The sequence below is a fragment of the Cygnus olor genome, chromosome 4 (genome assembly GCF_009769625.2).
Source record: "Cygnus olor isolate bCygOlo1 chromosome 4, bCygOlo1.pri.v2, whole genome shotgun sequence".
Classification (NCBI taxonomy): Eukaryota; Metazoa; Chordata; class Aves; order Anseriformes; family Anatidae; genus Cygnus; species Cygnus olor.
Window position 1 is genome coordinate 1,749,872 of NC_049172.1, and position 18,826 is coordinate 1,768,697.

At 34.6% G+C, this 18,826-nt stretch overlaps 1 long non-coding RNA gene across 6 annotated transcripts in view; it reads right to left on the minus strand.

Annotated features, from left to right (window-relative positions):
- Window positions 1–18,826, minus strand: part of LOC121069112 — a 272,423-nt gene that overhangs the window by 153 nt on the left and 253,444 nt on the right. For 3 of the 6 annotated variants that reach the window (XR_005819273.1, XR_005819275.1, XR_005819274.1), the window contains 9 exons: window positions 16,922–17,018; window positions 14,352–14,493; window positions 12,858–12,957; window positions 11,924–12,106; window positions 11,312–11,394; window positions 10,590–10,720; window positions 9,937–10,046; window positions 3,742–3,878; window positions 3,336–3,505 (listed from right to left, as the gene is read on the minus strand). This is a non-coding gene — a long non-coding RNA (uncharacterized LOC121069112). Of the gene's footprint in view, window positions 1–3,335; window positions 3,506–3,741; window positions 3,879–5,833; window positions 5,874–9,936; window positions 10,047–10,589; window positions 10,721–11,311; window positions 11,395–11,923; window positions 12,107–12,857; window positions 12,958–14,351; window positions 14,494–16,921; window positions 17,019–18,826 lie in introns of those variants that run through there. The other 3 variants (XR_005819277.1, XR_005819278.1, XR_005819276.1) reach the window with 3 other exon arrangements.

Sequence of the window (18,826 nt, forward strand, 5' to 3'; positions counted from 1 at the left end):
TTATTATTTTTTAAAGTGCCAATTCCTATCCAGAAGAGCTTACCTAACAAAAATCTTCTGTTTTGGAGTGTGCAGCACAGCTTTGCTAATAAAAGGCTCTCAGAGCTTAGATAATACTGACTATAAACTTCCAGCATTTTACAGTCCTCTGACCTGAGCTAGCAATCTGAAAATACTGATTTGCAAATTACCAGGCAATGCATTTCCCCAACTGCTAACAGAAATGCATATCACAAAAATATATCTGTCAGAATGTTTCTTACTGTAGCACTACTTAAACACTAGCAGAAAGAGAGAAGAAAGAAAACTGCATTATACAAATAATAATAATAATTAAATAATCATGATTAAGATTAAAAAGGTGAGTTTGTAAAAAAGCACAGAATATTTCCATAGACCCAAGAATTCAGATGATACAGCGCTCAGAAATTTTCTGCCAGAGCTCTATATTCTTTACCTTTAAGAAATTTTGATACGTCAACAGCCATATGCTTTAGTTTACTGGACTGTGCTGATTTTAGTAACATTTTGCTTTTGATGAGAAAAATCTAGGAGATCTAAAAACCTACGTGATGTTTCAAAATGAGTTTTCACTTAAAATGTATACATTTTAATGTGTATATATATAATGTATATATATATATAATATATATAATATATATAATATACATTTAAATGTATATGCATACACCATTGGATTAAAAAAATCCCATTGGATTAAAAAAAATGATTTTATCAAATTTTCTCCAGCAATACCATGATGAATTGTAAATTCTGTACTACAGAAATATAAGTATGGGAGGAGAAAAATAAACTTGCAATGAAGATCAAGGCTTCACTACTGTTTGGCAAATATATTTTTTTCCACTGGCCACTCAGCATCATTGCAGAATTTTCTCTTTTTGTCAGGATATAGGAACCACATTAAATATATGAATATATAAGATACATTCATCTAAATATTCTTGATTCTGCTTCAATGAATAAGAAATGGTTAAATGACCTCTTGAGGTAATTTCTAACTACAAATATGCTTTCTAGAGTAAATGAATACTGCAGAGTCCCCCTTTATAACAAAAGGACATATCTTATAACAAAAGGACATATCTTCAAGTACGTTTGTGCCCTTTGAAAAGATGATAGCACCTAATAGAATGCTTAGTAGTATGTAGAGCATTGTTTCCTAATTCATATTCATCTTGATAAGAGTAAGTTACCTGATCCATGCAGGCATTTTTGAAAAATAGACTAAATACATGAGTATCTTGGAAATCTCCCCAAATTTTGGAGTTACTAGTTAAATGGGCAAGCTCTTTAGACATACTCCATTAAAACAACGGAGATTACAGAGTAATTTGGGATCTTGCTTCCATATTAACTAGAGTTAATAAAACAGCCATTTTCAAAAACAGTATGCTACTTTGTTATAAAGTTGTATTTACCGGGGGCAATATAATATATGGATTGACATTAGGAAAATATTTGGGAAAATTCCAAAAGAAGTAAATTATCTTGGAATGCAGAACTTCCTGACTCGGAATTATGGTGCAGGTATTGGTAATCTGTTTCTAGAGTGAATAATCATAACCATTCCATGAGTAACAAGTCTCCAAATAGGTTCCAGTGAAATATTCATAGAATTGAACTGATCCTTCCGATCCCTTGTTGAACCTGTAGATTCTTTTATTTTATGTCTTCCAGCATATTAGGTGCTGTTTTAAGCAACTTGGTATCTATACTTCTGAGAATGAAAGAAACGAGGGAAATCGCACTTTGACCCTGATTTATGAAAGAACTTGTCTTATTTTTAACCCGTAAAGAGTACATTCATCTTTTCTTATAGAAAAAGCCAGTTATGAAAATTTTCCAGGTAAGTTTTTTTTTAGATGAGAATTCAGCTACTGCCATCTATTGATACATTGTGAAGTGTCACTGGAAGGGCAGATCTTCACTGTATCTTTTCTAAGAGTACTGTAAAATATCAGGGGTGAGAAGAGGACACTGAAAGAATGTTTCTCTTTCACAGCAGTGGAACAGTGATTTGGGGAGGTAAGAAAATATCAGTAGTAATTTGAGGGCTAGGTAAAGGCATGAGCTGCTTTTATTTTAGAAGTAAATCTTCCAACATGAAGGACAACTTCCACATACATAAGGGAGGTATGTCACCAAATGACTTATCTAACAAACATGTCTGAGATGCATGGTTGCATTGTCCTCATTAGTTCATACTCAGGTGTGTTGGCCTATGTTCGGCTCTTTAATAACAGCCCCATCTCACTGAACATGTTCATTCCCAAAGCCTTTGGAAAACAGCCTGTGTTTCCAACCATCTGTGGGAGGAATGCACTGACCTCAATTAACTAACCGAAATCAAGCCAGTTTTATAAATGAACAAGACCAAAGACATAAATGCACTGAATCAGAAAAAGAAGTGAGTTCTGACTTTCAGCAAAGCCTGGAGTATATGATAGAGAGAGAACCACGAACTTCGTGAAACTGCCACAACAGCTGAGGAACGCAGTTCAGTCAGAGCAAGCGCATGGGAGTGAAGGGGAAAGCAGGGAAGGGTCTGAGGTGGAATCTAGTAATTTCGTGCTATTGCCTACCACAGCAAACCCTTCAACACTTATTTTTCTCTCTCTTGTGCTGAACAGCAATAGCACTCATTAACTCCTCTTTTCTAAGAAGCAAGGTCTGACATCTATATAATACACCTAAGGGCTTTTTGAATATTATTGCTCTCCCTTTCTCAAATGAATAACAAGGCCATTTGCAGGTTTTCATAAGCATTTCTTTTCTCACTGCCTCTTTCCTCTTCAGTTGATCACACACAAATAAGATTTTTGCCCTTCAGAAAACAAGCTTGGCTTATCTGTACAGAAATCTGCTTTGTTAATTTGTTTTCAGCTGAGTATACAAAATATCTGCTGCACACTTCCTGCATTTTGTCAACATCTTGCTAATTACTTAAACGACACAGTTTTCTTCATTTCTTTTTTTTTTTTTTTAATGAGACATGTTGGAAAGAGGGAGAGTCTGTCTTCAGTTACTCATTTCATTTATTCAAATTACAGCTTTCCAATCCAATACTGCAGAAAAAATACTCCAGGGTAAATTTGGAAGTCTGTTTCATTATGATCCCTTAAGTATAATGTAATTAGAACCATGCCATGAATAACAGTTTAGAAGCAATTATTTTATGACTAGGTGAATTTCTACCTCACAGCAAATATTTCTCACATTTCTGTCTGCTAGACATTTTAACTGGTGTTAAGAAGATTAGAGAGATCAAATAGACATTTATAATCATGAAAGGAAACCAATAGCAACCTTACTCTTTGTTTGAGGAAGCAGAACAGGGGGAGTTGAGGGCTTGGGCCAGCTGTAGGTTCTGCAACACAAGCTGCAACTTAACAGAGGCCTGATGCAAAGATTCTTTAAGACTTGCTGTATCCACTGGATCAGATCCTTCAAAAGTTGTGGATCCTCTATTTGTGACCAGTGTCTTGGAAGAAACAACACAGGCACAGGTTGAATGTAAGGTTGGGGGGCTAGTCAGAGAGAAGGGAATTAGAAAGGTGGAAATACACCAGCCCCATAGTGGTGTGGTTTAGCACAGAAATATGATAAACACTGAGAAAATGGAAGGCAATTAGCCCGCAAAACAGTTAATTGCTCTACTATCAAAAGGCAAGAATGGAGATTATAAAGCTGAGCCAGCTTCAAGCTCATTATCCTCACTCTCTGTCTGAGTTACAGCTCCCAAAGAGCCCAGGCTTTCTTGTGTGGATTCAGGGCAGTCCTGTTGCAAGAGACCAGATACAGTGGCAAGCTTCCAGGATTGCTATAGATTTCAGGACAGCTGATTTCCTGATGAACTGTTGGGAAAAAAAAAAAAAAAAAAAAAAGGACAATCAGAACTGTACTGTTTTTTTTAGAAATTATAGAAATTATATCATTTAAATATTATAGACTAAACACATATAAATAACCTCTTTAGCCACTGAGAGGGATTCTGCCCTTCCTAATTAGGATTGTGCAGTTTAACATCCATTCTTTACCATACCATGTGAAAAGTTACAAACAAAAAGTGCATTACTAGTTGCTTCTTCACTTCAACACTATACAAGAATAATAAACCTTTTAGTCTTCAACATGAAAATGTAGCTCCACACAACATCTGTGGTGGAATTGTCATTTTAAGGCCTTGAAGCTCACCAAGAATGTGTCCTTCCTTTCTTTACTATTATACTTATTTACCCTTAAAAATAAAAGTTACATTAATTATTATTGTAACAGTTTGCACATAATCTCCTAAAAATAAATACCCATGTAATGAGCCTGAAATGATATGGTAATTTCTTAATTCAAAATAATTACATGGCTATTTGTGCCCTCTAAAATAAGATATCACTTATTCAGCCCAAACAAATTGCTATTTGCCCAGGTTTTGAACTCTGGTAAACAGTAGCACAACAGTCAGCTGAATACAAATCCTGAAAAATTTTTTATGTTAGATGCTTACTTACACAGAAACAGAAACAAATATTTGTCAAGGCAACAAGCAGACTTTAGTACAACCAAGGGAAAAACAAAAGAAAGGCCTTGAAAACAGGACTGAAAACGCAGCCAAGTCAGAGTGCTACAAAGGCACCAGCTGGCACAAAGTCACCTAGGTGCCTGCTATAAAGGCTTACAAACTTGAAAAATGAAAGATAAAAGAGTGGAATTTGTTTGATTTATTTTGGCTTGTTTGCATCTAAGTTAACTGCATATCTTCCTATATCACCTGCAGACACAGATAGGAAAGCCACCAGAGAGGTGGAAACTGGAAGGAAAGAAGGTACAAGGGAAGAGAGACATTTAAGCTATTGATTCCTCTAAATCAATAAAAAGTCTTCCACTGGTTTTAATGGAGGCTGGAGAAGGCCTAGATTTTGGAGCACTAATAAAGGATTAAAAGTCACCTTGTTCTAAATGGCAATAGAATGCTTCTCATTTACTTTAATAACATATGCTACAGCCACAGGCACTCATGACTATTGACTGCTAAATGGTAATTCTCTGCTTTCTCAGTCTGGAAGAATAACAGATAATGAAGGACTTGCAAATGGATTGGTGCTGCTCCATATGAAGACAGAGCCCTTCAAAACCCAGAGTGGACATCAAGTACTTCCCAGACATGCATGAATGTGCTCCATGCATTTACTACGTGAGTAAATGAAATTGTGCACTACTTTTCATCTGTGATGATTAAATATTTGGGCCTGCAGTGAAAATTAAATCCACACTTGATTTTGTATTTCTATGCTGCACAGCTACTCTTATTTCTCTTTTTGTTTAAACACACTGGACTGAGTATTATACCTGTATTTGTTCTTGGAGTTACTGATTTCGCTCACAGAAGTGGTATGCAAGATATCACTTGATATGCAGTGATATGCAGAAGTATATGCAAGATCTGGCATGCTGTTTCCTGCTTCCAGAAAAATTTGAGAATCAGATGAAAACTGAACCATCCCAATTGCATACATCATGGGTGAGAAACAAAACTCAGTAATCAAAGTTTCTACTTAAAATCGTAGGCAACACAGAATAATCTAAAGAAACAATATTTTCAGAGAGTGATAGATTATAAAGAAGATATAATACAGGCTTTGTTTTTGCAAATGTTTTCAACTTAGAACAGGGCACTTCAGGCTACTTTGTACTCTTTCATGCAAGGTCAACTTAATTCAAACTTGATTTTTGCTAAGGTTGCCTTGATATTTTGCATACCAATATTGTTTTAGGTGCTCTTGATACTTGCATATTTTCATGAGAATATTGCTGAGTCCCTTAGCTAAAGCTCTCTACAGTTTTCTAGATGGATTCTTTCAAAACACCACAAGGAAAAGAGGAAAAGTAAAAATATAAAAAAAAAAAAAAGAAAACAAACCCAAAAAAAAAAAAAAAAGAGGTTTGGGTCCTTTCTTTAGCTGTCAATTAACATATTCCTTGTTGTTCAGGAGTAAATGGCATTGAATTTAGTAGCTTGTGATAGCACAGCACTAAATAGCCCCAGCATTGTTACTTGTAAACAGCAGCAAAAATTGCCCATGACTTCTTTGGTCAGTCCCACTTTTTTACGATACAAGATTTTTAACAACTTGGCTACATTTAACATGCTCTGACTGGTAGCTCTGATGGGAGTTACATCACTGGGTTTAGCATCCAACACCCCAGTACTAGCAGTACATGTGTCAGAACAAAACAGAATATCCCAAGTTGGAAGGCATCCACAAAGATCAAGTACAACTCCTGACTCTACATAGGACTATCTAAAAATTAAACCATATCTGAGAGCATTGTCTAAAGGATTCTTGAACTCCAGCAGGCTTAGAGCCATGACCAATTCTGAGGGGAGCCCAACCATACTCGTGGTGAAGAACCTTTTCCTAATACCCAGCCTGAACCTCCCATGACTCAGGTCCATGCAGTTCCCTCAGGTCTTGTCCCTATCAGCAGAGAAGGGCCTGCCCGTCTGCTCCCCTCGTGAGGGAGCTGCAGGCCGCCATGAGGCCTCCTCTCAGTCTCCTCTTCCCTGGTCTGAACAAACCAAGGGACCTCAGCTGTTCCTCATACAAATTGCCCTCTAGGTCCTTTACCATCTTTGTTGCCCTGCTTTGGACACACACTAATAATTTTATACCCTTCTTATATTGTGGCACCCAAAACTGCACACACTGCTTGAGGTGAATGCAGGTGCCTTTGCCTGTTTTGAGTGATGACATCCAAATTATCTTGAACATATCAGCTGAAACTTCAGCTTTTATTCTAATGTAAGTGTTGTTACATTGTCTTGAATAAATGTATTTTACCCATCTCAGTGATATTGCTTGTTTCAGCTTGTTTGGTTTTAATTCAGGCCTGAGCTGCTCCATAATCATTTGTTCATGTTTATGAGATTGCACATTGTTGACTAATAGCTTCATTTTGCTGAGTTTCCATTTATTACTGTCACAGTTACAGCTGGTTTTGAATTTTTGTAACTTGCCTATCCTAGCATGAATCTAATTTCATTGACGTTTAACACTGATCCTGAGGGCTCCTCTTTGACTGTTTGTCACCCAAAGATCAAATACTTTTGCTGCTGACTTTTAAAATCAATTACAATATCGCAGGATTTGGCTGAGAGGATAACCCAAAGTGAAAGGCAGTGAGTCTTAAGAGAGAGAGTTTCCCAATGCATTAAATAAGATTGATTTTCTATGTGCAGAAACAAAAAGAAAAAAAAAAAAGAAAAAAGAAAAAAAAAGAGCAAAGTCTTTTCTGTGATACATGGAAAACATGCATAAATCCATATTGCTGTTCCTGAATGTTAGGATCTGCTATAATAGAGGACAATCTGGCAAAGTGCTGGAGGGACACTGTTACAAAACACATTCATGTCTTCTTAAGGTAGCCTTTCCTCTTTCTTTAAACCCTTCAGTTTTTCCTGTGACACATTCTATCTTCGGTTAAATTAACAAAACAAAACAAAAAGTTAAATAAATCCTATTAAAAAATCCCTTTAACTTAATAGAAATTAAAAATCTAATTAAACTGCAATTTATCATTTCCACAACAACATTTCACAGAATCACGGAATGGCCAAGGTTGGAAGGGACCTCTGAATATCGTCTACTCCAACCCCTCTGCCGAGCAGGATCACCTACAGTACATTGTGCAAGATGACATCTGGGTGGGTTTTGAGTATCTCCAGAGAAGGATACTCCACAACTTCTCTGGGCAACCCATTCCAGTGTTCTGTCACCCAATATTTCCCTCTCTGTTTCCCAGATTTCACAGTTTCATTAATTGAATCTGAACTAAATCTCCAAGTTTAATAAAAAAAATTGAGGCAAACTGAAGTACTGCACTATGTATTTACTTATTTATTTATTTTGTGATTAGATAAATGCCTTCACTTTCCAAGTCATTTTCTTATCTATATAACTGACAAATACAGATTAATGGAATCCTTGAAAAAATATACAATAACTTAACGGAACTGGCAAACATTTTCTTGAAAATACCCTTTCACACTATGAACAATAATTCTACTTCAAATTCACAGAAAGAATGTACATTTGCTTCACACTTTGAATTAGGTTGAAAAACATTTTAAGGTACTGAATTTGAAAATTGTTAGAAAAATTATTCACCTATGGATAAGCAGAAGGGTCACTAAAAACACATTTAAAACTGACGTATTTTAAAAGCTTATTTCTGCAGCATACTGAATAATCACAGAAAATAGGCATAAAAAAGTAAGGCCTTTTGTCTAGCAATTCTTAGTAACGAGTTGCTCTTATGTGATCGATAATAGAGAAGAAGCTAGGGGAAAGACAGAGCCAGAAGGTAGAAAACAGTGATGGAGAAGCAACACACAGGAAGACAGAAGAGCTGCAAATAGAAATCTCATAGAAGTTAAGGAGAAGACCAGATGGGTTGGCAGAAAAAGCTACTCATAGAAGCCCAAGATAATATAATTGCTTAATTGGCTAGCATGTCTGAGCAAGGAACTGCAGGATTGCCCTTTACTTGTCTTTCCAGGCCACAGATCGCTTTAAGAAGCTTCTTTTTAGCCCTTCTGCTTTTCAGTTACTCCTTCCCCCAGTTGCGAACCTTCCCATAAATGAGAAATAGTCATTACAGAAGCAATCCAGCAGTCCTGAGACACAGAGGGTGACCTTTCCTGGTGCATAAATTGACATCAAATACAATTTCAGAACTTTAAGGAAATAATTTCACCTAAAAATTATGTTTGGAAATATTTTCCAAATGTCAGTTTTTTTTCTTCAGAAAACTGGGTCTTGCATTTGTTTTGTTGTTGTTGTTTTAAATCCGAATTGCAACAATTTATTGTATTAAACAGGACAATGTCTTTTGCTCAAAAATAAATGAAATTCAACTGCATTTTCTTAGAATATTGCCTGCTAGGAATTTGGACATTTCTGCACAAGCAAGCAAGAGTTTCAAGTTACAGCAGATGATTTAGTCATGAAGGTCATGATCTAGGTATATATATCTAGGTATTTCAGTCACTTCATCCTGGGAGGAGTATTTCTCAGCACCACAAAGAAAACTGGAGGCCAGGCAACAATGGCAATACAATATGTCTGCATGCTGATCAGCTCACAAACAAAAGAAAATGAACCACTTCAGTTCCAGGAATGCAATGCTTGATTTCAATCGAAAATGCCAAAACAAAATATGTCAACATCTCTAAATGAATGTTCTTTGAAATCTCCATATTCTGCAGGCAGGCTTTAAAACTCCACATTCTCTCAAATAAAAGCAAACACTGAAATATCCTTGGGAAGGAAAATATGCAATTTCTTCTAATCTACTTGTTTCTATTCCCCATTTTCAGAACTCATCCTAAATAATGGAGGCTCTTAGCAGGGAGGTCAGAGAACGTTACAAAATGTTTAAGAGATAATCTGAGCTCCACAGTAAGAGTAGGAAAGACATGAATCTAGGGAACCCTACCAGAGCAATGAAAATCAAAATTTTATTTGGGGTAGAATCTTTGTAACTGAAATCTAAACAGAAATAAACGCATATATAATGTAACTGTTCATGCACACACAAACACTAAAAGCAAATTCACAAAGATGTCCTGCTGTCAGAACTCAGCATTAATTTACTTTCCAATTCCAGTCAATTTGTTATCACAAATGCCCTCAATTAAAATGTTTTATCTGATACAGGGTGAACTAAAACAATCTTTTTATTCTGATGATAGAGATGCACTTAGCAGCATATAAAATAGTGATTTAATGGGTACTTAATGGCCTGAAGCTTTAAATGAATAAATCATAAATTAAAGCGTTTGTAGCCTTTTATGCTTTCCCATTTGGATCCTAAAAATACAATTTGCATTCATTATGTAGGACTGATATACAGTACCTTGCTTCCCAGTGACATTGAGCTGCATCACAATATTTGTTCCCACAGCATGCTTGATGCTGTTGCCTTCTGAAGAGCTTTTAATGTAAGGTCTAGGTCACAGCCCTTCCCTGTGGAAGATGGACAGAATGATTTCAAACTTCTCTGGGAAACTCTGAATTTGCTGAAGCACCTAGTTTCTGAGCAATCACTGACAATAAATCCATTTCTTCCCCTTCAGTGCACTTCATAATTTCAAACGAGGCAGTAGGGGGTGGATTTTCAAAACATCAAGTGAAATCTGAGCACAGAGCTTTGATAGGTAAATAATAGCCTTGCATGTGCCAGTTTCTTTCAGTGACCATTTTTCTTTTTTGTGACACTACCTGAAAGAAATACCTTACAAAAAATAAACCAAAAAAAAAAACAAAACTTTTCTTTCCTAAATATTTTGCCTGTGTTTTAAAGTGCTTTTCTATATGTTTTTCATATCTGAATACTCACTGTAGTAAACCAGGCAGTCTCAAACTACAACACCTTTGTCACAGAAAACAAACCAGGAAAAAAAATTAAAAAAAAATGAAAATTAAGCAGGAATCTATGTAAGTTCTTAAGCACAGCTATACCTGTATTCTAAACTGAATTCAACATGTCCTTAGACTCTACTTCAATACCTGACAGCTGTTAGTTTATGTCCTGGTCCTTCTTCCTGTGATAGGAAAGGTGACACCACGCTCCGCACCGTCCACAGCCACAGCTAGATAGAAAAGATCCATGGGAGGTAACCATGACAGTCTTTTACATGCTGTTTGGAAAGGGGAGGAAAAAAAGTCACAACAGATTTCCCTCTAAATTTTATTCAAGGTATTTATAAAATAAAAAGTGTCTTGCCAAAGCACATACACCTAACATTGCTCAGTAGTTGCTACCAGCTTTCAACACAGCACCTGCCTTAAAGGCAGCAAAACCAGGAGTTCACAGGTTCACACCACTTAATTTTCGACTTTGCCCTGGCAGATTTATGCTGTTTTGTGCAGAGAGGGTACACAGTGCTGCTCCACAGGCAACTTACATATGGGACTGTGAAAAAAACAGGGTAGAGGGAAGGAGGAAACTGACTGTCCTGTATCACTTTGCCCCTGCACGTGCAAAGCATGAAGCTTGCCTCTTGCTGGCCTTTCCTCAAAACCCCCAGTAACAAAGACTCTCTTCCCATCATTTCTGTCTATTAGATTGCTCTTAAATCTGTCTAAATAGGAAGACAGTTCTGGTAGTAACTAAGGAGTTTTTTTTTGTTTTGTTCTAACCAGTAATTATACCTCATGTAATGCTCATTTTATTATTTTTTTTTTTTGTTAAGAGTTCTCCCTGGACAGATGGAATCAGAGTCAATCACCTTGTTGAGGAGTCATTCTTATACACAAATACTGCTGCTGCTTGAATCCTGCACATTATTCAGTCTCCCTTCTTCCTGAGTCACTGTGGCTTTCAGTATATCAGTAATTTGGTGATTTAAAACAAACAAACAAAAAAACCCAAAGCACACACACATTCACGTATATATATTTAGAGATTCATTTTGTGTTAGAAATATTCTTTCTTATAAGAATATTTACCTAAATAAAAATAATTTCTAAACAGAAATGTTCCAGGCTAAAAATATCAAAATCAGAAGAACTTCATTGTTTACTCAATATGTTTTGAAGTTCCAAAATAGAATTTGTATTTTTTTCTAAAATAAGTAATGCAATTAATTTTAATACTACAGAAAGAATTTTAATACTACTACCAAAAACTTGTTCTAACAATTCAATCAATTTCCTATTTTTTCACTTCTGAATTACTTCCAAACATTCTGTTTTATCTTTCTGTTTATCACTGCTATCTGTTGACAAGGCATTTTCAGATGTTTTTGATGGTTACACATAAATGGGGATTAGGGGATTTGTTGACCCATAATGTGGTGTGCTTCCATTTTTTCCTCGTGTACTGTATTATTAGTATTTACCTCATTTTTATATACACTGTCATCTCTGGGTCATTTCAGTCATTACTGCTTTCTGTGCAGTTTCCTCCCTGTAAAAATCTAGGTTTGCAATAATTCTCCCGACTGATTAGTTTTGAAAGCACCATGTTGCATTTCCTCTTGTTCTCTCTCATGTCCATTTTCAGCTTCTTCTATACTGCAAGCCTAAGAGGATTATATAATAACAATGTTAGTATCTCAAATGATATCTGAGAGCTTACATCCTCGTATTTATTTATTATGATATCTATCATAGAATCATAAAGGTTGGAAAAAACCTACATCCAAGATCATCTGGTCCAACCATCCCCCTACCACCGATATTACCCACTAAACCATGTCCCTAAGTACCACATCCAACCTTTCCTTAAACACCCCCAGGGACACATTGACTATCATTAGCCAATGAACTTCTTTTTTCCCCCATAAGTAGCATGGGCTATTTTATTTTTTCCAAAACTTTATTGCTTTTTTTTTTTTTTTTTTTTTACAAAAATAACCTTTTAGTATCATATAAGTGAATATGTGAACTTTATCATAAAAAATGTGTTTAAGAAAAAAGACATAAAATTAAGAAAAGGGTAGAAAAATTTAAGTGATATTTCTAAGTGCACTGAGTCTTTCAAAAATAGATTTCCAGTTCTGTTCTTTAATGTGTATGATACAGTCAAATCTACACTGACTTTTTCATCTTCTTCAGGATTATATTCATTTTATAAATGTGATTTATTATTATTTTTAATTGCTGGAAGATGCCTACTCCTTGTCCAGCTGCCTTTGGGATTGCCAGTACAATTTGTAGTGTAAATAGTTAAAAAAGCAGAGCAGTATCATAGTCTGCATTCTACAAATCTTCCAAAATTGAAATTTGATTAAAACAAACAAACAAAAAACAACTTGTAAACCATTATCAGACCTTCAGAAATCAATCTGCTTACAGTCTTCATATTTTTGTCATCTTTCAGTGACTTTGGATGCTTTGAAGAATGGTTCTATGATTGCCTGCAAAGAAAGGACTTAAAAATATTGCATAAAAAATAAGTGCTCTCATCTTCCTTAATACAAATTCATTATAAATGGTTTATTAAATGCTCTGACTAGTCATTACATACTTTTGCTGAATTTATATATGACAAGTACAGGAACAGACCTAATTAGAATCATGACAGTCTGAACTATTATTGGGGTGCTATCATATGCCAGCTGTGTAATATATATATATTTTTATTAATAAAGGTTAATGTTTAACAAACTTTTTATAATTAGAAAAGCTAACTGCATCTTTTGTGATTTGCATCTCTATTGCCAGAGCAGTTTCCAGATGATATCCATAATGCATCCTTCTTTATGGATGGAGCCCTTTCTTCTTATTGTTATGTAGTCTACCAAAGCACCGAACACACCTTCTGGTAGCTACTAATATTAGAAGGTGCTTCCTATGTTAGCTCTTTACAAAGAGAGGAGTAGGACAAAAATTACAGGGAGTGGTCTCCAATCTCCCATCTGTAATGCTTGGAGATTCACACGATAGAGAAACAAACACTTCAAATCACTTGAGAGCAGATTTCCTACCTATCGCACCATTCTGAGGAATTTACAAAGATGATATAACCCAATAACATTTTTTTTCTCCTGCTATAGTGACACAAATATTTCTGAATTAAAATAATGTAGTAGCACCCTAATGCACAAGTTATGTTTCACTCAGAAGTGAATTATATAATTTATTTATAATTTATATAATTATATTTAATAAATATAAAATTTAGAATTTTATTATGATTTATATACTATACAATCTACAGCAATATTGTGAATTGTATAATGAGTGTTTTATGAGAAATCAAGATTACGAGGCACCTTGTCTAAATATTTTAGAACTGCTGTGTTATAACACAGAGGATTAGCTCTAACAGCCCCCAAAAGTTGCTTCAGCAATGTTTATGAGTTATCAGTGAGTTTTCCTCCAGAACTGCTACTTTCATTGTTACTTTCCTCTCCTTGTTTCTAACTATTCTGCCCTTATTCTATTCTACCTTTATTATCCCTTCTTGACTCTAAATTTGGATTATCTCAAGATCCATGTTATATAAGAACTTATTTTAGGCACTGACACATTTAAAAGGTGTTCAGCTTTTTTGATGCATGGCTTTTCTGCATGAAAGTATTGCTGTTATCACAGTAAATGATCCTTAGATTGAGTAGTGCCATAGTGACTGAAGAAAGTCAAAGTCCAGCTAACATGCAAACAGCCCCATTTATTGATTTACAAGAATATGACTTGAATAGTGTTTCTGAATGATTTATTTTGCACACTAAATATTAATATATTTAGAATAGTTTAAAAGGACTGTTTTTATCTCCCACATTACTCATGAGCTAACAGGAAACTAATTAAGTAAATTCTTACCTTAACTTTAGACCAGGATATTTCCAAAAAGAGAGTTCAGCCTGCTCTCAAGAGAATCTGACTTGTTAGACTTGACCTTGTTCCAGCATGGAGTCAGACCATGCCTGGGAAGTCCTCCCTGGTTCCACAAGGCAGACACAAGCTGCAAAATCCAGGCTTCAGTGGTATTTTGGCAACAAATCTAAAAACCAAGAAAGGTTTGTGTAAGAAGGCTATTCCATTTGAATCTTCAATATTGCTATTTAATTGATTTTTTTTCTGCCAAATGCTGTCTCTTCCATGCAAATCCTTTTGCAGTTTCTTCTAGATATTGACCCAAATAGGAAAAAGAATATTCTAGGAAGGCTTCAGACACATGAAGGTAGAAAGGCAATGAATACTTTCAAACCTTACCAGGAATAATTAATATAAACATAAGTAGGAAACAGCAATGTAAAATTTTAAGCAAGAGCCATAGCAACATTCTGGATTTGTGAAGAGGTATTGAAATGCAAAAGATACTAAACCATTTCAGCTTTTACCTAGTCACATGAAAAAAAAATCATCTTCTAATCATTTATTTCGTCAGTATTCTGTATTTTGGAAATGTAGAACTATACAATATAGTCCATCAAGATGTTGTTTTGATACTTACGGTAACATCAAACCTCCACTAGAGGAATGGAGAAAAAAAAGATTGGCAGTGATCAAAATACTCATCGTTCAATGTATCAAAGAGATATCACTGAGAACAGATTACAGTATGGTTGTACATACATTATAAATTTCTATAGTATAAGGAAAAATTATTGAATAGATTATAATTCTTAGAGTTGTTTTTTTTTTTTTTTTTACTTTAAATTTTATTTTAATCACTTATATTGTGCAATTTGGATAGGCAATTGAATACAATGCATCAAGAAGGTTGCACAGGTATTTGTGAGTAAAAATACATACATACCTATACATTTATCAATGGGTACAAGAGAGAACCATGACGACGTCTGCAACTTGCTCCCTTTCATTTTTTATTCCCTTATCTAACAGTGATGTAAATACACCTACAGCATCATCCATAAACATACACTACTTATATTGACAGAACACCACACATGGGTGGATTTCTTTCAGCTTGCCCTTGGACAACCAAAGACAAGTTTCTCTATCAAAGCAAAAATGTCCAACTTGGAAAGACTGCCTAATATAGAAAACTACAGAGCAAACACCCAGTCTCTTACCCTCACTACGAAAAGAAGATCCTAGTAGCTCTACATCAGAAGCTTTACATTTAGTTTAAAAGCTGATATGAAATTCTTATATTGTTCTGCTTTTAGTTCTGTTACACGTGATGTTATCATTATCTTTTTCCAAGGGAAAATATTTGTGCGTACACTAAGTAGTTCATTAAAAGCATATAGAAGTCATGAGTTATCCTGAATATCAGCAAGGATCAATCCAATAATTTACAAATGTCAGTCATATAAATTAACTTCCACTCAAAACAAAAAGCTAATGATATAACCTTTTAAAATCAGATATAAGTACTATCCAAAATATTTCGTGAATGCTTACGAATAATAACTACTGAAAAAGTGATCAGTATATATATTGTTCATATGCAGTGAAAAGTCAATAAATAAAATTCCTCCTCAAAATTCTGCACGTGTTTCAGTCTTCAGTAAGGTTTAGTATACTAACTTTTTTTTTAATACTTGAAAAAATTTTCTAAGGTATCTAAGGATTTTGACTGACAATTGCTGACACTGATATTAAGATGAACTTTTGGCCTTGATTTTTAATAATTGCTAATCCCATGGCTTCTGTAAAGGGGGTCCTCAGTTATTATGAATTAAGCGTACAGAAACTGAAGCATCTTTTAAGATTTATGTATAATCCATTAAAAAGGATCAATCACAGTGTGTTAGGTGTCTATGCTTTAACAACCCTTTAAAGGAGGCACATATTTATTTCAGTGCTTTCTGCTTTTCCCTTTAGTATTGTGAAATGAACAGAAAACTTAAGTAAAATCTTCATTTCAAAACGTATAGATTACCTTTTTAAACACAGAAAAAAGTATTTAATTCTGCTTCCATTTGTCTGTACAGAGTAACTAAGCTTAGAGATAGTGACAAAATAAATTCATGTCAGTGACAATTAAAATAGATCAGTAAGGAAAGACAATTGTGCCCTGGATCCTTCTGCTGGAGCAGAATGTATTAACTAAATGAATTTAAAATGTATTTATTTTTTCTGTGTATAGTAGCTGTACTGAATGACTCCGTGACTTTTTCTTCTTTTATACACATGAACAATTAGTCATCTGAATATAAAGTTGCCCCAAAGTTTTGTTACTGTTTTTGTTGGTGTATTATCAGAAAGACAACCATTTTAAGAGGCAGAATTCTTAAAAACAAAACAGACAAAAAAAACCTGCACTTAGAGCAAAAGTAAGAATAAGGAAAGAAACTAGCAAGAGATGCACTAAACAGAATTTGATTTATTTCATGAGTTAATACAATCAGATAAAGTATTTGGGATCAGACTAAGTACCTTCTTCGAGAAGCCTGCACAGTATGCACTTTCATTTATACCTGGTCATGTTATAAAATGGCATCCGACAACCATTAGGCTCCATTTTTCATAAATATTATTGATAGCTTCTTTCTTGAATGATTACCTCCCGTGAACCTGGAATGAATAAAAATGGTGAGACATGCAGATAAAGCATGACTGAAATTTTTCATGAGACTTACATAAAACAGGTGATTAGCAGTGAAAAGATGCATTTAATAGAAGTTATAGTAATGTTTCTTTATTCATGAGATGGTCCAAGTCCTTGAACTTCCACAGAAACCTCTGAAGCTCTGGCAGTCTGCACCAGCTATAGCTGTACTCTTTAGCACCAATTCAGCAAGCACTTTGCTGTTCAGTAACACACTGACTGGCATTGGTAAACTGGGAAAAGTGCTGTGCAGCTTCCTGACGTAATTTCAGTAACTGGCCAGAGTTCTCTTATGTTTATTCCTGTCAATCACAATTATCTGTTTTTAAATCTATTTTTTCTATGGATTCCTAAAATTAATGAGGATTCCATAACCAGATATCAATGTCTGACTCAGACATCTGTTTGTCCTAAAGGAAGGGGGGGAAAAATTTTTAAAAAATTCAGCATTGCAGTTTTCTTTCTTCTCTTTATACACTATGTTGAAAATAATTTTGCCATTCCTGTATCTGAAGACAGTCGCAAAACTCCACGCAAAATAATTATTTCAAAGTAAGTAGTAAAGCACTACTTCTAAAATAGTTCTAAAAAATGTTAGATGTTAACTTTTTTTTTTTCCTCAGAGAATGGTAACCTTATTTTTAAAACTTAAAAATGGGGAAAATAAATAATATGCATACCTTTATCCTTTCCCATTTTAGGGGCAGTTCTCCTGCTGCACTGCACTAATTACATAAACTTAGACAAATAAAAAATCTCAAATTTCATTACATATTTTTGCATGAATAACACTGCCAAAGAAATGTTTCCTTAACAGTGAGTTAATTGATGTGGCAATTTTGCTAGTGAATATCAAGTATGATCAAGTATGGATCAGGACATGGCAGTAAAAGAAACAAGTTAAAAATAGGAGAAAATTATTTCACTAATGTGTGTATATCCTTCTTTAGAAGTCATAATTAAACAAGGCATTATCCTTTTTTAAAATGTATTGATTATTTTTTAATGAGTGGTATGAGTTTTAATTAAATACTTAATTCAGGTCACAAAGGCCTAAACATTTTTTTTTTCAAGTTAATTTTTTGATCCAGCAACATAAGAATTTTGCGAGGCTAATAGATGGGCTTATGCCACTGAATTCCTTAACGAATTGAATCTAATCCACCTACAGCAAGTCATATGTTATTCATGACAAAACATACTTAGCACAGAGTTTTTAGACCTGAGAAATATATATTTTAAAATTAATCCTCCATAACTAAACACCAATACTAAAAAACAAAGCAAAACAAAAACAATACAATACAATACTTTACAATACAATACAAAGTTTTTCAAATGGACTTCTACCATTCTACCCTTTCGCAAATCAGTTGTTTGGCTGTTTTGTTCTATTTTGGCTCAAAATGCCTGCCATCTTGGTGAAATAGTTTACAATTCCATCATCAGGATAGAGCTGTTCACTTCACAGGCCTCAATCCCAAACCATTAATGTCAATGAAGGGTTTTTATTGATTGTAGTGGATGGCAGAACAAGCGGTACCCAGGATTTGTTCGAATTGCATTTGATGTGCTCTGTCTTTTTTCCTTTAGCTACTTGTGTAATCGCAGTCATATAAAGTTTAGCCTAATTTATTACTGATTTAGAAGTGGATTTTTCAAAGAATTGCCTAAAAAGTGTTCTTTCAGATACCTAACTATTTCTAAGAATCAAAAATTTCTCTGGTTTTGTTGCTTTTTCAGACCATCAGATCTCTCGTGCCTTCACAGAATG